Below are 22685 nucleotides of genomic sequence, written 5' to 3' on the forward strand. Positions count from 1 at the left end.
ACAAAAACTGTGGTGTAATACTGCACATACCGGACCTGCAATGGGACACCTCTACTTTGATGGATATCTAATGGAAATGCTGTGAACTTGTCTACACCCAGCTTGTCCCTGGATGGCAGGACCACTGCACAATCAGGACCATACACACACCAATACTGGTCATCCCTGGAGAAGATCTCTGAGTTGTCTCAACATCAGTCACAGAAGAAAATAACTCTGTTGCCTCAGGCTCAAAGGAGAAGATTATTTTGGCTGGGTTCACGACAAAGACATTACAGTAAAATGTAGACTGTTCAAAGAGACTCAAATAAATGCAGGAAGGTCAAATCCCTTATTCACCATGCAAACAAAGGCAAACCCTCTTGGTTACAAATAACCCAGTGGGAGTTACTGCAGACGATAATTGATACTGAACTCGTCCTAAATGCTATCAAGGAAGAACTCAGAACCATCCGACTTATGGTGATGCAACATCGGTACGTGTTGGACTTACTTGATGACTATGATGGGGGGTGGGGTATGTGCCAAGATTAGTGCTGCCTGTTGTACCTTTATCTCCTGAAATGACATGGATAATGGGACATTAGCTCTTGCTATCCAAGAACGGCATCATCTAGAAGTTGACATGAAGAATGAGGAAGGTGCCGAACAGGACTGGTTGCATAGCATCTTTTTTGTGGATCCCCTGAAGGGTGTCCAAACTATTCATGTCACTAATCCCAGTTTTCGTTGTTGTACTTCTGTTGTGTGGTTTCCTAAAAATGGCTGTGTCCTGCTATAAGAATGTAGTCCTCAAATTAGGTAGTATGCACATAGCTGGGGGAAAATAACAGACACTACAGAGACACACACAGTTCTGAATAATATAATGGTCATGACATATGAGGAGGATAGAGTAATTGAAAATTCAGCTAGAGGGGGAATGTTGGAACGGGTGAATACAATGTCAGAGAATACCATGATATGTGAAGGCCCAACAACTGCAATACCAATAAATACAATGTCAACGTGTGCCATAACATGTGCCCGCATAACAACCACAATGCTCATAAATGCGATGTCGATGTATGCCATAATCCATGTCCGCACAACAGTGTTGATACTGGCAGTAACAATGTCAATATATGCCATAATCCATGCATGCATAACAATGTTGTTATCAGAAGAAACAATGTTGATGTATGCCAAGATCTAGGCATGTATAACTATGTCAATATCAGTGAAGACAATGTCCATGTCTGCTGTGACAACTGTATGCACAATGTTGAGAATGTCAGTAAAAATTATATCAATGACCACCATATTATTTTCAGAAATTCTAATAAACTTGTATCATTGCAGTCCGATGCACCCAGGTGACCTCCCGACATTATGTTAGGTTTGCTTTAAAGCTCATGTGTCACCCAAGCTGGGGTCTCTCAGCGCTAAAGCAGCTCCAAAGATTCACAAGACCCAGAGTGAAATGTGTCAGACAGCTAAAAGAGCCAGGTCTTAAGGGATTTCTTAAACGGTTTAAAGTCAGTGAATGCATGAAGATGCCATGGAAGCAGATTCCAGTGCAGGGGGGCTAAATGTGAAAAAGAGTGCCCATCATGCCTGGTGGCATACAACTGTAGTTTATCCTGCGGGCGGGAAGATGGCTAAATAGACTTTCTGCAGTGTTTTGAACTATCTGGAGCTTCATTCATGGCTATCATTAAAGCATTCCCACAGTCTAGGTGGCTAACTATGAGGGCCTGGACTAGGGATTTCCTTGTCTGCAGCGGCTCCCACTGGAAGTCCTTTCTGAGGAGGCGCATGACCCCAAAGAAGGATCCCTCATGGAAAGATGGCGTTCAAATGTTCCCTCATGAAAAGATTTTCATGGACCAAAACTACCAGATTTTTTTCTGTGGCTCTTGGGGTGGGAACTGGGCAGGGACCCTGAGTCCACCAATCCTTCGACCACACAGAATGAGCTTTTCTGAATAGCACAACCTCAGTTTTGCTTGTGTTTAGCTGAAGGCAGTTAGATTGCATCCAGGAAGTGATCCTATCCATACAGTTCTAGAGTCTTTCTTTGGTAGAGCCCAGGTTAGGTCTCATTGTGGTGATAAGTTCAGTGTCATATGCATAACAGATGACCTCAAAACCAAATGATTTTATCACTTGGGCCAGAGGGACCACATAGATGTTGAAAAGAGTGGGGCTCGACGAAGACCCCTGTGGCACACCCTGTCTAAGGCTATAGTTTCAGAAAATAAGGACTCTACCTCTACATCATGGGTGCGCTCACTCAGCCACCTCAGGGTCTTCCCCCCAACACCTATCTAATCTAGTGTTTGAATTAGGACTGGGTGGGAGATGGTGTAGAAAGGTGCAGAAAGTTCTAAAAGAACCAGTGTTAGACCTGGCACCATTGGCATGGGTCTCCCTATCATTTTTCACTGTTGCTATGTTTTTGCTGGTCTAGATGCTTTGGGCACTTTGGCACTGCTATTCAGTGCCAAAGTGCCAGTTCTCCCTATCGTAAATTGTTGCAATGGATTAGTGACTCCATGATTGGCTATTTGATTTACTAGTCAGACCCTAGTACAGTGCACAAAGTGTGCCCAGGGCCTGTAAATCAAATGCTGCTGGTGGGTTTGCAGCACTCTTTGTACCACCCACAGAAGCAGCTTGTAAAATGTGGCTCCGGCATACCCTTGCACAGCCTGTGTGCAGTTTAGGACTGTCGTCTTGGCAAGTGCACCCACTTTCTAGTCCCTAAACCTTCCCTTTACTGCATGTTAGTCACCCCTAAGGTAGGCCCAAGGTACCCTTGTGGGCAAGGTGCATTGTATGTAAAAGGTAGGACATGCCCTGATGTGTGTGGCATGTCCTGATCGCGAATTACAGCCAATTTTGTTTTTCACTATTGAAATGCTACCTGTTCCCAAAGGCCAGAATGGGCAGTTTGATTATAATATCTTATAATCCTAACTGGCCCGGGTAACAAGGTAGAAATTCGAGTTTAGTATGCCTGAACTCAGAATGTTAAAATACATCTTTTAGTGAGGGTGATTTTTACATTCTGTGTTTGAAAATACCACTTTTAGAAAGTAGGTATTTTCTTGCCTAACATTTGTAATGTAAGCATTGAAATCAACCCTAATTGTTGAATGTACCCTATCAATTTCTGAAATATAAAAAAGAAAGATACTTATCAAAAGATAATCCCGTGTTTGTTTTGCTGTTTGTTGATTCAATTCACACTACATTGATTGCCAGAAATGTTAGAAATTAAATTAGGCTGTTTCACAAATTATTTAGATTGTTTCAAAATTGAGTCATATGGAATCTTATTAATTGTAATCTGATAGAAAATCATTGCTGAACAAAACCCCCTGCAGGCACCCTATACCTGATACATGTAGATAGAAGCACTCAACCAATCAGGATACAACATTTACACCACATGTAGTAATCATGAGCTCCCCACACCAGACATCTGAACACACACACACTGGTCCACATCAGCTCTCCCCAAGGTCGAGAGCTATCTGTGTCCTTATCAGATTCCCACACTTGTTAATTTATGACTGAGATGCTTTTTCAAGAATGAAGAATAGTTTTATTTAACCTCGTAAGATGTATATCAGATGAAACTTTGTACAACAAGAGGCTTTCTTCAGACAAACTCTGTTGAGACTCTACATTTAATTAAACCAACTTGTTCCTGTTTTGCCAAACGCATCTTGACTTCTCATTTCTACAAGGTCAATTCATATCCATATCCAAGCAACCGTGCAATGGGTCAAAGACAGAAACTTTTTAGGTCAAAATAAAGTTGCGTACCTAGTTGAAGAAACCCAGTGACTTTAGGCACCTTACAAATGATGTGTAAGCAAAGCAAATTTTGATCCATATATGTGTGGAAAATTATTTATGACATATCACGTTTATTACCCTTCTAGTAGCACATTTAGGTAATATTGACATTCCAATTGTACTTCAAACAGATTTGGCCCAATGCTCTTAAAAAGAAGATGAATTTACACTTCTTCAGAGAACTCAGCACCTCAAAATGATAGAACTAATTTGTAGTGAGGAAGGTCCACACAAGAGGTAGTAATTCAAGAGGATTTATTTCATGTAGTTAACAAGTAGTAAGGTACAGTATGTCAAGTAGATGTGTGGTAGATGAGAGCCCCACCAGGAGCTGCCCGTCAGCTGCTCAGCCCATGACTAACTGTTACTCTACCTCTCTCAGTCCCAACATTCTGAGGCATCCTCAGACTTCAACATTCCAATGAGTCAGAGCACAGGCACTGGCTGAGCAGGGCTGGTAAAACACCTTACAGTATAATATCCAGGATACTACATAATTCTCATTAAATAATCTAACACAATGTATGCAACCCCGAATTGTAGCACTGTACTCATGCTCATATATAGTCCTTAGTTACTTTATAAATAGATGCACACTATACATTTAACATGGGCTTCAAGTGGACCAAGTCCCGGAAGGTCTTCAAGCAATTATTAAAAACTGGCTTTAAAACAGGTTCCTATCAGGCCCTTTAATCCGTTCCTTAACTTTGCTGGTAAAAACACTGACCAATTTATCTAGTTATTGTAAACACTGTTAAGGTAATTGAGAGCACTGGAGCTGATGTTGAATGCAGTGTGAGATTTTCACGGTGCCTGTCAGTGGATTATAAAGATGCACATCCAATCATGACCCCGCTTCAGAGCGTACAAAGCGATGGTCATATATGTGCCAATGTAATAGTGGGAAAGTGTGTCAAGGAGCTACGCAACTGTCAAAATATGGACAGAACCAAAAAAAATAATGAAATGCTTATGGGTGATTGGGTAAATTGTATGTGGGAGAGGATGGTGTAGTGGCAGGGGCGTAACACAGGCCCCTGCAGCCCCCGCGGTGCGGGGGGCCCTTACCCTCCAGGGGCCCCATCAGCACCGCACTTCTGCTGGTGAGCTCTAGATTGAGTCTGGAGGGGGGCCCTTCACATACCCTGCAGGGGGGCCCCCTCAAGGTTCCTTACGCCACTGTGTAGTGGAGCAGATCAAAGGAAGTACACCCAGCAGGAGGGAGTAAAAAGACATTCTGAAAATGAAAGTGATGAGGTGTGAGATGTGCAGACTGAGGATTTCAGAAATATATGCGGAGAAAAGGGGTGTGTCTGTCTATGGGACAGACAGACTGCAAAGGAAAGAGTTGTGAGGGGAAATTCAAGAGTGAATGAGACTCTCCGGAAACCGCTACCCCTTCCACAGAATGTAATAATGTTTTAATTCACAATCTCGAATTTTCATAATTTGAATATTGTCAATTAACAAAGCCAACAGGTATGTTTTTTTTTTCAAGAGCATGTCTGTTTATGTTTTATATAGCAGGTTGCAACAACAGACAATTCACAGAGAGGCACCCAAATACTGTTTAGGTGGCACTCTGTCAGAAGCACAGGATTTTAGCTTACATGTTTTAAGACCCACACTTAGTCATAAGCCAACCCTCGTGAAAGGGTTCCTTGTTAAGCTTATTTGGCGACCCCTCTTTTGGAGGTGACCCCTCCTTTATCATCCTTATTAAAATACTATTTATTTATCCACAAAATACCTAGGAGAGCAACATGGCTCCACGTGGTCTCATCTTCTTTCTGGCACTGCATTTCACGCCATTTTTACCTACCATATGCAAATAAGCATTTCACCCATTGACTACAAAGGGGGCAGGGGTTTTAAGCGGGACGCGAATCTTGTCGACTTCTGTGAGAGAACGGCCAGGTAACGTTTACTTAGAGAATAGGCAAGAGTTTGGCGTTAAAAACAATAGAATATAAAATGTGTATCCGTCCTTTGTACCCTATAGCCTGCTGCCCCTTTCATAGTTTCTGCCTCTGGGTCCCGACTGACAGATTCTTGACTAAAAAATCATGAGAAACATTTAAAGAAAATAAATCAGGGAATGTTTTAAGTCTGAATGTATGTGCGTATGTTTCCGATAAAACATCAGACGGAGTAGACAAATACCGCAGGGATATATTTACGAAGCAATGAGACAATTACGTACCAGCTGCTAGTTTTTGCCAAAAGTATACTTTCTCTCTTCACAACTGACACATTTGAACACGAATTCTCAAATTGCTGCCAAAGCGTTTTTGTCTGCTCCTTCGCAGATCTTTTTTCCTCCCGGTCCAACCGTGTAAGGGAAAGAAAATTAAACCCTGCTTTTGTGAGGCCCTTTTCAGAAACATTCTGAGAAGAATGAGCTTTTGGCAAAGAAAGGAAGAGGCCAAAGGTTGCTATTTATCCCAGAGAAGCAGCCAACTTATGCCTATTGATGGGGAGGAACCTAAAGAATTGTGGGAAGGAAGAAAGTTGCTCAAAATGCCAATCACGGGGGAAATTTCCACGACCTGTCACTCATAATTAGGAGAAATGTGGCGGTCCACGTAGGTCACAGCAGCCACATTCTCACCGAATAAACAGCCTTCCACTCAGCTGAACTCACTCAAATGACTAAAGTGATAAATGCAGAGCACATCTACCTTTTAAGTGACTAACTGAACACAAAAATGCATTAGATTTTCATTAGCCACCTTATGTAGACCACCATGTAAAAACAACAATGGGACGCCTTAGGCTGCCGCCCTGTGAAAATTGTGGTCATACAAAGGGTGTTAACAAGTACAGTCTTGAGTCAACCAGCCAGCATGCGAGCCGCGTGTGGTAAGAAGCGTTAATATCTGTGACTCACATGCATGGCACATCATTTTTTGTGGTAAGCGTAAAGAAGACAACTGCCTGGGCTGGCTGGTCTGGCGACTGTTTTATTGCAGCCGTACCCAAGAGCTACACAGCTCTTTAAAAGACCATTTACTTGTGAACAAAGCTTTCTTGTGTTTTTACCCCTTCTTAGAGCCCCTGCTGGAAGAATTATCCCCCCCCTCTGAAATTTGGCTCTAGTTGCACCTCTGGTACGCTGAATGGGGTGATAATTACCGGGTGCGGTTTTACCCACTTATTCCGATTATGTGGTATCAGAGTTTGCGCTTCTTAATCCCAAATGTTTATCTCTTTTCAACTATTGTTCCACAGACAAAATCTATGGGTTTTTTTCAATTGTGTTCAAGGACAATTTTGGATGTGAAATAATTATTTAAAACCAGAATCCCCCGAATCAAACACAAAATCCCATTTATGTTTAATCCAGGGTTTACACATTACTGAGAAGAAGGACCTAGATAGTACCTCAGACCTTCCATCTTCATTCATTTTGAAGTTTATGTTCACTTTAATGCAGGCACCTTTTTTTCTACTGGTGGACATAACTTGATAGTCCAGATAGCATAATCATGCACAATTTACCTGAGAATTCTGCGAGAATAATTCTGAATTTAGCATTATTTCTAAGTGCAAAAATGCCCCCTCATTTGGGATGTGAGAGGGATTTTTTGCACTAAGTTGTAGCTCTTAATGTTATAGAACACATATAGCGAGCTTGAGCAGCCACTTGTTAAATGTGCTTTTGGGGTAGGAATTTTTCCCAATTTACTCCAAACATTTAGCACTATTATCTTAGCACAAAATGCACCCTTGCATCCAGAAACAGAAAGAAAAAGTGTTAAATGCAGTAGAAAATGAATAGCCAATATGAGTGCCACTTGCTTAATGTGCTCTTGCGATAGGATTTCTCCCACTAAATTACTCAAGGAGGTGGTAATCGTGTACTTAACGGTAATTCTGCATCAAAGAGTAATGCAGAATTACTGAAATTACTCTGATTACTCCATTGTAATTGAAATTGCACCCAGGACTATTTTTTCCCCTGCATCACGCTCACAGCTTTTTTTTATCTTCTTTTGATTTGCTTTTGATTAGTCTTTATCTCCCTTGCTCTATTTTAATTATTGTTATCGTGCACCTATGTTTGTTGTTCTTTTTCTGGGTAAATATCAAATGCCAACATGCCCACTGATGCTAGGTACCTACCCATCAAATCCCAAAGAAATGCTCTGACCTTCATTTTGTTTTTCTTCATGTTAGTATGGTAGTACTTCCCACATGCTTTGTGTGCATATAATAAAGACATTGAAAACAATCGTGTTATAATATTTTTTTTCAGAATCTCTCATTGGTTCATCTGTTTTGGAAGGATCATGCCCCCGATCATGCTGCTCCTGCACTAGACCAGCTCTGTGTGCTTATTCATGCCACTTGTCTTGCCTTCTTTGATGGGGCTACTGTAATTGAAGTTTAAAGTCATTCTCTGTACTGTATGGTACAACTGAATTTTGTAACTAAACATCTTATTCAGCAATTCATTGGTTGAATTTGCAACTGTTTGTTTTAAAATTATATTTTTTGGAGGGGTGACTCTTATCAATTGTCTAGAGTGAGAGTCACATGGTATGGTACCATGCCTGCAGTTGACCTTGCATTGAAAGAGCAATCAATAGGCGAACTCCGAGGAGTATGGCCGCACCTCGATGAACCTCTCTGGGGAGTCGTCCCTGGGAGATCACTCAAGGCCCATCTACCCGTAGCCTGGTGCAGCTATGCTGCCACAACTTCAGCCAGCGACAACCACCACAAACCCATTAAAGCAGCCCTGATCGAGCACAACTGGAAGAAAGCACCACCCAGGCAACAAGAGCAGAAAGAGGAGGCCACAGGGCTTGGGGGCTCGTAGTCTTAAAGCCTCTGCACCATCAAGGTCCACTGCCCAATGGTGCATGGCAGTGTCCACCACCTCCTCCCCAGCAACTAGGACCTCACACACTAGCATGGCACTCGGTGTGTGTAGTGGTCTCCCCTGCAGACAGCACTCTCATCTACGGACAGTGTCAGTGGCGTACCATGCAACAGGATTACACTTCCACACAGGCATCATGGGGATTGCCTAGACCTGCTCCCAAGGCTAGCAGAGGCACTGGAGACACCCAGGGACATTGTACTACAACAATAACTATCCTTCAAAGTAACAAAGGCTGCCAACTTAACTGAGGGTATTACATTCCTCATCTCATCATTAAGTGTGAGGAGGGCTGCCTTTTCATGGAACAGTGGCAGCCATCAGCACTGAGGGTATTTCATCCATCCTCTCTCCATTCTAATAGACAGAGGACTTCTCTTTCAGGGTACAACGGCAGCCATCTTCACAGAGGCATTCCTTCCCTCATGTCATTCCTATGAGGCTAAGTGGCACAAACAACTAAAACAATACATGAGACCCCTACCAACTGTCTGCCATCCTGGTAAGGGGGCACTTCTTTAACACTACCCAGTGGTTCTAATGCATGGACTGGATAGGCCTGGATATGATCCTCAACAGGCGTTACCTAGAACTCTCTTATTGGTGTCCATTTCTCTAATATTGAATCCTCCCTTGAGCTTCTTTAACCTACCTGTTCCCCCAACCATCTCAGTACCGTCATTACCTACAATGATCGGACCAATTGAACTTTTGTCCTAGTGGGGTTCGTCGATGGGACAGACTACCTCCTCCACATCAGGGTGACCAACCAATTCAATGGTCCCTCCTCTGCATACGTCTAAACTGAAAGCCACACATCAGTTGCTGTTCTCTGAGGTGGTTTCCAGCTCTGGAATGCAACGAGTATGGGGAATACGTTAATTAAATGACCACACATCTTTTTTTACGGCCATGGACATGCTGCTCCGAGAATTATCAGGCTTTAAAACATCCATAGGCTCCATAAATGAAGCTGTGTCCTAAACAGGTTTGAGGATGTAATCCTGCATCGCTTCATTCCACCACAACCTTAGACACATCGGAAATAGACAGTCATGATTCCTATACCACTTCCAGAACTTTCAAGAACACAGGACCGATGACCAGACTGAAAGGCATGGACTGGATATAGTCACACAAAACTTAACAGTGGATGGGGGAAAATATGTCACGAAAGGATAAGGATCACAATGGGACACATTCTATTCTTTTCTGATACCGTTAAGGGAACCATAAGCACTCCCGGGCCTGGCACTCATGTCCCAATACCGTTTATTTGCTATATTGAATACTTGGGACCGACTTGCTGCAGCTGAAACCTCTGAAGAGCTTTCGGATGGGTGCTCCACCCTCCACTATGAGCCCCGCATACAGGTCCAGGACCAAACAAAGATACATGGAGAAATGTCCACTGGGACCTTCAGATGGAAGGATATTACCTAACTCCTACATTTGTAACTTATGTTTTCATATGTTATGCAAGTTGTGGCTTCCTACCTAAATAGTTTGTTGTTTGCCAAGAATCACATTTTCCAGAAGAGTCTGGTGCTGCTGATGGGACATGGGGCATTCCTTTACGGGTTATGGTTATAGTACAGGAAATAAATGACTTGGGCTCACAGCCGTAGATAGGTGTATCACTCCTCACCCTAGTTCCACAGGTTGATTAATCTCTTCTGAGCTGGGGAGAAATTGATTAGTTCCATACACAGATTCTTGATCCACAGAGGTTTGCTCTTTTTCTGACCTTTCAATTTCTAAATGTTATAGTAACCAGGATTCATCAGGGATCCACCACTTTTCAAACCCTCTGGCCAACACCCCGCCCCACATTCAAAACCGGTCCAGATGACTTCACTCATTACTCCACCACATCCACTGAATATGCCATTGCGCAATGTGAATGGCCCAACACATTACATTTAATGAAAGAAAATATTGTCATAACTCAAATTGCACCACGCTTAAACAACATTATTCCAGAAAACATACTTGATGGACATCGAACATGCTAAACTGAAAAGGGAATTGGTGGGCACAGTGATACATGCCAGCTGGCAGGGACGTGAGATCTTGCATCCTGCCACCCCCCTAGATCACAGGAAGGGTGGAGTCACGATCCTCCATCATAAAATAATGGCTGCACGTACATTTTGGACTTGGACAGATCCACTGGGCAGCTGTCTTTGCCAAACTTAAAACACACTATGAGGTGCTGATCATTTGCTCAACATATATGCACCAAGGGGACAACTCTGACCTCCGTACCACTCTACTCAGACTCCTCCACTCATTTAACAAAACCAAACTTGAGAGAGGGGGCAACTGGGACTTGCTCCTTGGCTCTCAGTTTGACAAATATGGAAACCCTAATGTCTGACAACCCAGAGATAGAGTCATACTGTCTGATATCATCCATGACCAAGCCTTGGCAGAACCATGGTTCCTGACTCACCCTGGAGATAGGGATCACACTTTCACATCTTGCATACATTGTAAACACTACCACATAGATTTTTTACTGATGGTGGTGGTGCTATCTCGCAATTTGACCCAAACCCCTATATTCCTGAATAGTATGTCCGACCGGGATATGATTGTGCTGGACTTGGACCAAGACCTATTGAAATCCCCTGTGGTCCTTTGGCACATGAATTTATCCGACTAGAGACACCTTGAGGATAAGCAATGCCTCTGCACCTCCCTGCTATACGGTCTCTTCGACTCAGACATTGTGGGTTGCCTGAAAGGCCTGCTTTTTAGGTAAAATCTAAGCATGAGCGGAAAATCCGTTCCACTCGCGGATTTCGCGGATTTTCAGTAAATTTGCAATCCGCGAGATTCGCGAATTTCCCGCAAAATCCGCGAACGAAAATCCGTGCACGGAACGGATTGGGTCAAAAGTTCAAGCTGACTTTTGTAACTCTTTTAGAATGGCGCCGGCAAGCTGCCAGAGCCATTCTAAAATAGTTACAAAAGTCAGCTTCAACAGGAAGCTCTAATAGATAAAGTAAAGCAAGTGCTGCTCAAATTCAGTTACATAATCATTAATCACCCCAAACTTGGGGTGATTAATGATTGTGTAACTTAATTTGACCTTCAACCTGAGCACCTGCTTTATTTTATCTATTAGTGCTTCCTGTTAAAACTATTTCTAGCTATTTTAGAATGGCGCTGGCAGCCTGCCGGCACCATTCTAAGTGGGGCTGAGGGCAGAAATGCACAAAAGTGGGACAGAGGGCAGAAGGGGACAAAAAATGAGTGGGGCAGAGGGCAGAAGGGCACAGAAACAAGTGGTACAGAGGGCAGATGGGCATAAAAAACGAGAGGGTGGCAGCGATTAAGCAGGCAAAAAAAAAAAAACCTCAAAATTGCAAAGCGCCTCGCGAACACCCGCGAACACGCAAAGTGCCTCGCAAACACCCGCGAACACGCAAAAATAAAATAGTCGGCAAATTTGCGCTTTTTCGCGAATTTTGCGGATTGCCAATTCGCAAATCTGCAAAATCGCGAATTGCTAATTCGCATAATTCGCCCATGCTTAGTAAAATCTAATGGGAGACTCTATGACCTACAAGAAGTGCTGCGAGGGCAACTGCCAAAGACTCACTGCTTCTATGAATTGGATTTTGATTACAAACAACTTGAATCCTAAATCCTTTCTTCTTCGAGATCTCCTCAAGATTAAGTATGACTTGAATACCCTGTACACTTTACAGGCGGAATCAGCACTTTTCAGACTCAGCAAAGACACTATGAGAGAGGGCAAAATACTGGTTAGCTGCTTGTGGCACAATTGAAACCAATGTACTCACAAACCGTCATCCCTAATTCTGTCTGTACCCAAATCGTGCTCCTCACTGACCCTTATGACATATTGCAGGAGTTCTCTGATTTTTTATAGATGATTGTACTCTCCAGAAATGCACAACACTTCACAAGCCTTTGCAGGATTTCTGAGCAAATTTTAACTTCCCAAGAACACGCAGCTGCCCTGGGGGGACTTTACCTTCTCAGAACATCTTTCTTCAAAATTTCTTATATGTCTGATGATAAAGGCTGATCAGGCTGAACACGCATCTTATATCCAACTCATGCTGCATTGCAGGCGTCCATGTTTTTGGTCTTTGACCTGGTCTTGCACCAAGAGATGTCTGCAGTTGGCGCTTTGATCTTTTAGGTGCTATTTTTTACCTTAAGCTTAAAAATTCTGAAGTCCGGTTCTACTAATTGGAATTTTGTTGTTTTGGTCTCAAATATTTTATTAAAATGCACTCTAATTTTAGAAATTGGTGTGGGATTTTTCTAGTGATGTCTTTTTAATTTATTATTGTTTGTGTGCTGCATAAATACTTTGCACATTGCCTCTAATTTAAGTTTGACTCCTTTTATGTCTAGCTACTATAGGGTTAAGCACAGGTTAAGTTAGTTACTTTTGTGGTACACCCTGACAGGGAATGTGCTTGTTATTTTCTCGGACCCTCTTTGTATACCAGACTGTTTTTGTTGTAAATGTTTTAAAGCGCTCCGATACCTCCGGGTCTGGCCAGCGCTATATAAAACTCCAAGATAAATAATAAATAAATAAACTTATAGTTCTCATGTGATAAAGTTGTGAGACTATGGTAATAGCTACATTCCTTTAAAATCATGCTGTGCATTATTAAATGGTGTGTCCTCTCGATTTTCTTTTGATACTACAACAACACCTAGCAGTCACTTTCTCTGTTAACTTACTTATAGCCACTTTTACATAATCTATACTTTTCCATTTTGTTTTCCTCAGATCAGTCTCATTGTCTTGGGTTATGGTATAAACAACACTGCCATGCATCTGGCAACAATGGTAGCTTCATTCACAGAGCAAAGTCGGTATGAGGATATGCAGTTACATAAATTCAAATGCACTGTGATCTTAAACTGGCTTTTAACAATGATGTATTTTAAAAGTTTAACCCCAGACATATGTAATATATATTGATGCACAGAACCCTTAACACAAATGAGCTGTTACATTGCCACACAAAAGGGAGGACTGGAGAAATGGACAGATTCAAAATATTTCATCAACATAAACTGAACAGACGCAGCATCTCGAACCTCCCAGACATATATGAATATTATCACAAAGTAAGCAAATACAATGTATGCAGTTCCCTGCTACTCCTACCTAATCCAAAATTACATACCTTCATGGGTCATCTTCCCTAATTGCCCTTAGGTGGTAAGATCCACTGGAACACTGTTTGGCGGTAAACATTTTAAACAAATGGGACACCACCACCCATCTAACTGATAAAGCAAGAAAGTCCCCTGTTCTGTATGAAATACAAATTAAATCAAATTGACTTTTAAAATGTCGACTACATTCAAATCATTTTCGAAGTGTTGAGGTAATAATGTTGTGTCTTTCATCATTAATCATTAAAAGACATTTTTATTACATACATTCCTTCATTCATTTATAGCCCTTAGAATTCCTTACCATTTCATATCCCTTATCCCTTAATTACCCTTACTTTCCATTAAAGCTACCCTTCTGTGAACCATGAAAAGCAATTATTATTATGTACATTCCTTCTTTCTTTGTAGCCTCTTAGTATTCATTACCATTTCATATCCCTTATCTCTTAAGTCCCCTTACTACCCATTAAAATTACACTTCTGTGAACCCTAAAAAACAATTATTATCCCTTAACACTACTATTTCTTGAATCTGCCAGCCCCTTACTTTCCCTTGGGGATTCCCCTAAATCATAAACTCCCCCAAAATACACATATGCTTCCCTTTTTGGAACCTAACATCCCAATAACATCTCTTAACACTATGTATTTTCTGCATTGAAAAGCTACTTAATGTCCCTTAATACTATTCTTCACTCAATTGTAAAATACCTTCCTACCCCTTAACACTACTCTTCCCTGAACATTAAAAACCCTTACTACCCTTTTAAGCTACCCATCTTAAAGCCCAAAAACCCAAACAACCCCTCAATGCTACCCTTTCCTGAAATCTTAAAACCTCCTACTGCTTCTTTAACCTACTTTTCCCCAAACCTTACAAAACCCTTACTACCACATAACTCCACCAACCCCTCAACCCTACAAACCTGTTAGTACCACTTAACTCTATTCTTCTGTGAATCGTAAAAACCTGTTACTAGTCCCCTACCTCTTCCCCACTTCACGGTAAATGCTCCTCCTCTTTACTAGGAGGAAGCCCTCTTGCAAAAGCTCCCACTACATTTAATTTTGCCCTATAACTTTTTGTAGTTACCTCTTTTTTCATTCTATGTTTATAGTAGTGGACATTTTTTAAACAGCATTTTTCAGTTTAACTTTTTCACCCCACAATATTTTTACTGCAAACCAGCCTTTCAACCTGACATTTGGAGTCAGATGGTCTTTCTTAGTCCAATGACTCCTCTCCTTATTTAGTTGCTTGTGCTTCTCTTTGTGTCAGTGCTACATCAGTTGCAGACTAGATGACGTTTAGATCCGTCAGCTCAATGGATTGTTGGATTAGGGGTCTTGGAACACTGGATTAAAGGGCCACTCTGATTGCTTGCTGTTGCTTTGCTTAACAGATTGCCTACTATTTTTGGGTTAATGGAATGGATCAGACAGTCTACACGAAAACTCCTACTCCACAGGTCCAAGGTTAACAGGTAGCGGGTCAGATACTACTTCTTTGACGCCAGAGCAAGAGTCATGGCCGCTCCCCAGTTCATTCCTGGAAAGGGCAGTGGCTTGTGTCATCTTTAGGGCAAAGGTAGTTGGAGGAAGGGCATGGGAAGCTTCGGCTTTCTGCTGATCCAAAAGAGCTGTTTCTGGCTGTAGTCAGTTGTGTGAGGTGGCAGCATGTCTTGTGGGACACCATAGATGGCTCGGACCGCTAGTTGCAGAGTCTTACAGTCTAAAGCTCCAGAGTGGTCTGTAATTTACCACTAAAGGTTTAAGATATTGGAGATTGAAATGATATAACACCAGGTTTCTTTTCCTTCAATTTAATTTCAACTTTGGTGTTATTGCTATTGCCCTACAAGGACCCCGAAAGCTTGATTAATAGCATTTTATGTGGTGTCATACTAATACTGAGTGCCTCCTTACAAGTTGGAATGTGTTAGCAACTGCATTTTAATTGCAAGGAACAAGTTTAAGCTTACATAATTTAACACCAGAGAATTAAAGCAGCCAAGACTGACAAACAGGAGTACAGTGACAGGAGAGCCTTTTTGCCCTACTGCTATTTCATGTTTGAGAATTTTTAAGAACACAGAAGAAGCACGCAATAATTAGAATGGGCCTCAAGTCATGGGAAACTAGTGCCCGATCGGAGAAGTATGACCGAGGAGAAGGAAAAACGTATTGTGATACTGGACACCATGAGTCTTTCTATTCCATCAAATAATACCAGTAGTACTCAAAAGGGACAAAAAATGCAAGACATTGTCGCATTGGTTTATTTAAATGGAGAATTGTTTGAAATTCACCTTAGGAAAAAAGATAAGGAAACCTGTTTTAAAGCTTATCATGTTACCTTTGACAGAAGAAGGCAGTTAAGTCGGATTTGATCACCTCCTTATGTGTAGATGCTCTCTCCCTATTTCATGGTTTAAGGGTGAATGCAGCCCCTGTGCCCCAGTTAACTTCTTCTCCTCAGATTGATCCTTTTGACTTATCAGATCAACAAATAGAAAATATTTCTCTAGAAGAGGTTATAGAATAGAAAGGGCACCTTCCACTGTTCCAAATAGGATTATTGAATGAAAAATCATAAACGGCGTAGAAATGCAATAATGCAGTCATGCAAGGCAGGTATCGTACCTTGGTTACTTCAGTGGTCCCGGCATCTTCAATGCTGGATGTTCTCTTATTAACGAAGAGAACTGTACACATGATTTTTGAATCAGTTGTATCAATTAATGATGAAGTAAATGGGACTGCTGAAGAATATAAATGAGGAGTTAAAATTAAATGAGACATGTATGCCAACAATAGTTCACCCTTTTGAGGATCATAATACCAACAGGAGTGAATTAGACTGCTCACAGGAAAAAAGGAGGTAAGTAGAAGATGCCCAGGTTTATATTCTAAACGTTCCATCAAAAGATGAAGCTATTGGGGTAGCCACATTCTCTAGGATTCATAATAGCACAAGAAATACAGTTAACACTTAAGTTAACAATATTTCAAGTAAAGTATTGGGGTCCCACGGGCTGACTAGCTGACCACAGGATACAACTTCAAGAATAATAGGAAAGGATTATAAATGTTCTGGTGGGGGAGAAATGCCCCAAGAGATGCTCCTCCAAAGATTCATACAAAGGCACAAAAGCAGTGCAAAGAAGAAGAGGACTTAACCAAGAGAAGGAGGACCAAATCTGGAAGCTAAATAAAATTGTAAGATCTGTCAGGGAAAAGACATAACAGCCCGATGTAAATGAGGATGTAGATTTTTTTTAGCTATATTTTGATCTAATGAGAGAAGGGGGGGGACAAAAAAGCCGAGACTGTTAAGTAGATCTAGTTTTTTTTGTGGTTATGTCTTAATATTTCCTCATTAAAGAATATATCCTCTAGTGATTTTATACATGTGGGTTGCACTAAGAGGAATTTGTTAAATGAGGTTACCAGAATAGAGCTTGTATCTCTAGTTCTAAAAAAATCAATAATAAAAAAGAAGCAGAAATTATCCTCCCAGGTACTTTCCATAATGTCAATACAAGAAATGCTAAACCCCCACGTCAGACCTTTTATAAGTCATCATACTAGATTAACACGCATGCAAATCAACCTTCATCATGAAGAAATGAATGGGAGATGCTTCGTATTGCCATGGTTGTGTCTGTGGGGGCCCGAGAGCACTACAAGGACCAGGACGCTGCGGGGCACCGGACAACTCGCCCCTCCCCCCTGTAACTGGGGGCTACATCTACTCCTCACATCTTTCGTATTGTCGCTGTTGTGTCTGTATGGGCCCGAGAGCACTACAAGGACCAGGATGCTGCAGGGCACCGGACAACTCACCCCTCCCCCCTGTAACTGGGGGCTACATCTACTCCTCGCGTCTCCAGCTCCGCGGGAGACGCTTCGTATTGTCCCTGTTGTGTCTGTGGGGGCCAGAGAGCACTACAAGGACCAGGACGCTGCGGGGCACCGGACAACTCGCCCCTCCTCCCCTTTAATTGGAAGGTATAAAAGCAACCAGCCCTTCCCGCCACGCGGGACGCACGTGGGCGGGCGCCGGGCTAAGCCTGGGCAAAGGGTGGGCCGTCTGTGGCCGTCAGGGGCCGGCAGAGTCTGGGCCCCCCCTCTGAGAAGATCACCTAGAACTTTGAGGGCGAACAAGGAACCAGTTGTGGACTAGAGAAGAGGTAGCACTACTGTATACGATTGATGGGACTGTGAGGTCATCTAAAGATTATTGTTTTAGTTTCAAGTAGGGGGTGGTTCCGGAATGTTTGTTCCCAGCTAGCCCGGGTGGTTTTGATCGGCCCAATAGTTGGTTTTGCATCTCTTATATCTTGAAGCAGAAGACCAGTTGTGCTTGTTTGTTAGTCATTACATTCGTAGATATCGTACACAATGGCCAGTACGGTACAAAGAAGGTCAAGCAAGTTGAGCCTGAACATTTCTCCTAATCCCTGTTCTGTGAGTATACCAAAGGGAACTCTCCTCCCCATACCTGTACAGCCCACCACAATTGACAGAATGCTGCGAAAAGCTATAGGTGCGGTTGCTAGTGAAATCGAGCGCACCGAGAGGCGTCTTTCACTAACTCTGCAAGTTGACCTGAACCCCTTGTCACAAGAGTCTGAGACTGATATGGGTTTAACCCCCCCAAACATTCTATCAGTTTCTCCACCCACTGATATTCCTTGTGCCCAGTTGGCGACTAATTATGATTCAGAGATACAAAGAGTGGGGGGAAAGGGACAAATCGCTAGGAAAAGGAGGACTAGCACTTAGAAACCCAGGCAGAAGAGGGGAAAAACTATCCCTGCCCCGATCGAAACTAGTAATGTGGCTGCAGGGGAATATTTGGGGCAAGTGCCGCAAACACAAGCACCCCTGAACTGGGTATCCCAAATTATTAGTGACTTGCTGAACCATTTTGAGCAGCTCATCAACATTAAAATGAAACTGATTCTGAGTCGGCTAGACAAAGTGGTAACCTTGGTAAAAACAAAGGGGGTGGGGGCGGGTAACACATTGCCTCCACTAATAACTGCTAAAGTCACCGAGACCATCACTACTATTCGGCCTGCTGTACAATCTAGTAATTCCCCAGAAGGGCAAACCACCACCGCTATGCGCCCACTATTGTCCCCAAACCCCCATCAGTCACACACTAGTCGTGCTTCCAATGGCTATACTGTGAGCACAGGTGACTTCATTCTCGCCCCACCAACACGTACTCTACAAGTCATAGCCCATAAGCAGTCCTCATTAGAACTACCACCCCCATGTCAACCTGTAAGGCCACTCCCAAGGAGACCATCAACCCATTACCCTGTATAAACTTACACCCAGAAGCGGCCCCATACGTAATTATACTGACGGGGGTCCCGGAGCTAAAGTCAAATCGCACAGAGGCTTATGATGAGCTACCATGTTCTGGCTGAATAAGAACAGACCGTTAACAGGGAATGAACAGGGGGAAATCCTGTTGGTCTGAAGGGTGAGCTGGTTGGGGAACAGGTCCAAGGATGCTACCGGCGACTGTGTGGTGGTTAACTTTAGGAACCACCGCATAGTCGACCAAATATTAAGTTGGGGACCGGTCAGCCAATCAAGCAATATAAGATCCTTGCCTCTTACTTTTTTTTTACCCAAAGGGAACTCTGTGTTTTGGTTCAGACCCTGTATTCCATAGTAGAAGTGATAGCAATCTAGGTGGGAAGCGGTTCTGCCGCCCAATGCCATATACTTCCCTCAGAAACCAGGGAGTATTAAGTCTGAGGAACAGATGTGACCCCCTTATGTCTTTAGAGGAGCTGGACTGACTAAAGAGCGTTAGAACCCCTCCCTAGATTAAACTTTGGGAAAAGGGTTGCTCCCCTAATACCGCCCAGACTGTAACTTGATCTTATCATCCTGCATTGACTGTGCCTACCTGCTATGTCGTGGAGTTCCTGGAGGGGACTCTTGCTGATTCCACTGCAGTCCCCCCTGTCTTAGAAAATCCCCCTGGTTCACCAGGTAGGTTACCAGGGAGTGAGGTAGTATTGGGGCTGAACCACACTTTCCTGCACCCTCAGCGATCAGAGAATTTACATAATCTGTCCAGGTCTAATGAGGACTCAAATGGTGAAAGGACAGAAGACAATAACCTAGCAACACTAGATCCAAGTGAGATACAAATGCAAGAGGGGCTAAAATTGGTATCATGAAATATAGCGGGATTATCAGCCAAATTTGATAACCAGGAATGGAAGCAGTGTATCACCAGGTTCCAGGTAATCTGTTTGCAGGAAACCTGGGTGATAGACTGCAGTCCCTTTCACTTAGCGGGGTACAAGTGTTTCTCTGTGCCTGCACAGACCAACCTAAATTGGTCCACAAATAACATGCAGGCTCTTGGGTTCCATTCAAATGGGCTAAACGTTATTCTGATTAATTTGTATAACGCAGTGGTAGCCAAGGGGAAGGGATCCACAATAACTGATTAGATTAAGTGCAGAGACGGCCTTGAGGAAGGGCGCGGTGGCCCCGCTTGTGTTTTTAGCGGGTGCTTTTAATTGCCACCTGTGCCCTAACTTGAGACCTGTTAATGAGGACTGGTCTTGTTGCACAGTGGAGGAAGGTCTGCACTTTCAGCACTCCAGCGAGGGGATGGAACTGGACATGGTCCTGAAAAGCCACGCCCTAGTACACACCATTGATCTTGTGGCTATAGGAAGTGGAGGTGAGGCTAATCCGACATTCAAGGGCAGAGGGTGTTGCTCTTTTATAGACTACGTAGTGGTCTCCAGTCTATTTAAGGACTGGAGAAGAGGGGCAGAGATCGAATGGAGTATATTTAGCGATCACAATCCCCTAGTGCTGGAGATAAAAGACCTGTCCTCTAGAAGTGCCAGGAGAGGTGTAGGGGTAGCTAGTATTGAGAGGGTAACGGATCAGGGGAGAAAACTTAGATGGTCCAAAGTGGATGGGGATGCTTTTAATAAATCTCTAATGGAGAAAGGTAATGAAGTGATCAGGGCGTGCCTCGACCTCTCTGTGGAGGGCTCCGCTGTTGTCAAAGCATTTGAGGAAGTGGCGCACCTAATAGATGGGCTATTAAAGACCACTAAGCAAGGGAGAGCAAACACCACCCCCAGATGTTTCGATAAAGATTGCTCACGGGCACAGAAAGAGCTAAAGTCTATCTTGAAAACTATACCCTGGGACAAGTCACGCATTGCACAGTGTAGGATCACATAAAAAAAGGCGATTAAATGAAGGAAATACTCCCTCCAATCACAAGCCTGGGAAGATTTAAGGGCCGCAGCAGATAGAAGGGACATGACTGCGCTCTGAAAAATAATAAATAATCCATGTTTTCAAGACTAACGCCCCAGAAATTGGTACTACCATTTTTCCAGAACAATGGTATGACCATTTCAAAAGTCTATATAACCACACTGTTGAGAATAACCAGGACGATGGGACGGGACCCCGGTGGGATGCCACGATTGAGTTTACACTGGTGGAAGTTGTAGTGGGCATCCAGGACCTAACACAAAACAAAGCGCCAGGACCATATGGTATCCCACCTGGCCTCTATTTAAGCAAGGTGGAGCTGTGGGCCCCCATTCTCACAAGGGTGATAAATGCGGCGGTCGCAACCGGCCTTCCGCGTTCATGGTCATCGGCAACAATAGTCCCCATCTTTAAAAAAGGGAATAGGGATAACCTCCAGTGCTACCGCCCCATATCTTTGATTGATGTGACAGCCAAAGTGTTGGGACGAGTGGTTCTTAACTGCCTTATGGACTGGCCCGACGAACATCAAATCATTACAGATACTCAGTACGGGTTCAGGGCAGGGAGATAAACAATGGACAAGTGCTTGAACCTCTACTTATTGGAGGCAAAATATACTTTAGCCAGTAACGAGGCTGTATACCTAGGGTTTATGAACCTCACCGCAGCTTTCGATCACGTTAAAAGAGAGAAGCTGTGGGCCTTGATGACCAGACTAGGGGTTGATCAGGGCCTGGCTAACATCCTGAGAGCATTGCACTGGAACACCTCTGTCATAGTGCATTTCAATTTGGAAGGGGGTACCACTGCACCTGTTGCTTGTAACAGTGAGGTTAGACTGGGATGTATTTTGGACCCGTTTTTGTTTTCCTTATATATTAATAATTTAGACCAGGCATTAGGCAAATTAAAAGTAGATTCTCCCCGAGTAGGTACCCGCCCTGTCACTTTGTTGTTGTACGCAGATGATGCGGTGCTTTTAGCCCGCACTCCTAAGGGACTTTAGCGTCTGATAGACGGATTTGTCAGTTTTATAGACACCCTAGATTTATCAGCAAACCTGGACAAGTCCTACGTCATGCTGGCTGGAACCAAACCCTGTAAGAAGCTCTCTTACAAAATAGGCACACATAAATTAGGGCAGGTACAGACCATCCCCTACCTTGGCTTGTTATTTGATGGGCTTTTAAATGTTAAATCTTTAATCGAAGAGCGGTGTTCCAAACTAGTGGCCTCGACTGGGGCGATAATGAACTATGGACGCAGGCTGGGACGGTGGGTATTGTAGTATCACGGCCACCTTCTTCAGGAAAAAGATATCTCCAAGCAACAGTTTGTTCACTATAAAGTATACAAAAACAAAAACAATAAAATATATAAAAACCATACTTAGCTACTGGCTCAAACACAAAACAAAACATGTATATCCTGGTGATACAGTCAACAGTCATATCATGGTCACTCACAGACACTT

The sequence above is a fragment of the Lissotriton vulgaris genome, chromosome 11 (assembly GCF_964263255.1).
Source record: "Lissotriton vulgaris chromosome 11, aLisVul1.2, whole genome shotgun sequence".
NCBI classification, from domain to species: Eukaryota; Metazoa; Chordata; class Amphibia; order Caudata; family Salamandridae; genus Lissotriton; species Lissotriton vulgaris.